The 1,749-nt window shown below is 53.9% G+C and overlaps 1 protein-coding gene across 7 annotated transcripts in view; it reads right to left on the bottom strand.

The window, feature by feature from the left end:
• Positions 1–1,749, bottom strand: part of HSPBP1 (HSPA (Hsp70) binding protein 1) — an 11,035-nt gene that overhangs the window by 5,898 nt on the left and 3,388 nt on the right. The gene's annotated exons all lie outside the window — the stretch shown is intronic.

Raw genomic sequence — 1,749 nt, 5'->3', positions numbered from 1 at the left:
TACTCAGGGAAGAGCAGGCGCATGACCGCCCGGAGTCCGTGTTCTTAATTTACGTCTACGACTAGAAAACAGAGCGACCCCTGGTGGCGCCGTCGGGTAAACACTGGGCTGCTAATCCCAAGGCCGGTGGTTCAAACCCACAAGCCGCTTCTTGGGAGAAAGGAGAGGCTGTCTGCTCCTGTAGAAAGCCATGGCCCTCGAAGCCCTGTACAGGGTCTCTATAAATCAGAGCGGGCTCCAGCCAGTGCATTTGGCCAGTGGATAACCAACACTACTTGTCCTAAAAGACAGCCAACCAAGACTTTTGTACACATTCATCTCCGATGACCAAGCTAAGTAATAGATTCTTCCAGACGCCTGGGAGGTGGCCCTAAGGCAGACACAAATAACTGCCAGCCAGCTTCTCCGAGAGGGCCACACTCCAGGGCAGCGGACGGTGAGTAGGGCAGGCTAACTGTGTCCTCTGTAACTCAACTACCAAGGCTCTCCGGTGCCGCGGTGTGATGGAGTGCGGGAGGCTGGGCTGTTCACCGAAAGGCCAACAGTTCGACCCCAGGCATCTGTGGGGGGAAAGGCATGAGTGTCTGCTTCTGTAAAGATACCCAGCCTTGCAACCCACAGAGGCAGTTCTGCTGGGACCTACAGGGTCCAAACACACTGGGATAGTAGACGTGGTGGTGGTGGTTTGGGGTGATGGCGTGGACCTTCCCCGGTGAGTTTTCTCAGCTGCAATCCATCCTGGGAGAAGTACAGTCAGAATGCTCCTTCGAGGCAAGGATGGTGAGATGGGGTCTCACAGACTTTGGACATGGTGTCAGGAAGGGTCAGTCCCACCATGCTCAGTAAAGGGGAGGGGCAGCGGCGAGAAAGAGGCAGGCCCGCTACAGGATGGGCTGACACAGTGGCTGCAACAATGGGCTCAAGCACAGGAATGCTTGTGACGATGAGGGTGCAGGCCTGGGCGGCATTTCCTTCTGTTGTAGATTACAGACTAGAACCCTCCATGCGGAGCCTCTGGACTGGCTGAGGCTGGAGGACTCCGTGAGACTAGCTAAACTAGCCCCGGAGGTCACCCGGTGACTAAATAAGAGGTTGTCTCACCAAATCATGAATATCACCCCCGGGTGCTGTGCAGCTTTAAAAGGTCACCTGTATGAGGGAGCAGCCCGTGCCCAGCGGGAGGCAGAGCCAAGGTCAGCTGGGATCCCGGTGGCCGCAAAGATTAGGAGACGGAGCGGCAGATGCCAGCCCATGGTACAGCTCAGTGCCTTCAGACAGGAGGTCGGCTTGCAGAGCAAGGTACCCCTTGTGGATTTATCAGCACTATGAGGACCTTTGTGACACTTGCCCAAAGCGGGCTGCGTGGCTGAGAGATTAAGGACCAGAGAGACATGCATCTTAGCAAGGCTTGGAAGAGGTGCTGTATCCGTAGTGTTTTCTGATCTTGACTTGTGGTAACCTATTAACTTTCCTAATAAATCCCCCAAACTATGGGGGGTAGGAGGTTGAGGCGTAGGGGCTGGAATCTCCTGAGAATAGTCAACAATGATTTTTAAGACAAAGGAAAAGGGGACAGAAAAGTTAGATTAGTGGACACATGACAACCAGAACAGAAATATTGAGAAAGTTGATACATTGTAAAGAATCTAACTTAGGGAGGGAGGAGCGAGGAGTGAGGGGGGAAAAATGAGGAGCTGATACCAAGGGCTCATGCACAGCAGCTGCCTTCTTCCCCGCCCTTTACACACA

Source organism: Echinops telfairi, unplaced genomic scaffold (assembly GCF_000313985.2).
Source record: "Echinops telfairi isolate 266 unplaced genomic scaffold, ASM31398v2 ScPeMD7_655;HRSCAF=1070, whole genome shotgun sequence".
Classification (NCBI taxonomy): Eukaryota; Metazoa; Chordata; class Mammalia; order Afrosoricida; family Tenrecidae; genus Echinops; species Echinops telfairi.
The sequence above is the reverse complement of the archived record's forward strand: the minus strand, read 5'-3'. Positions and strand labels throughout refer to the sequence as shown.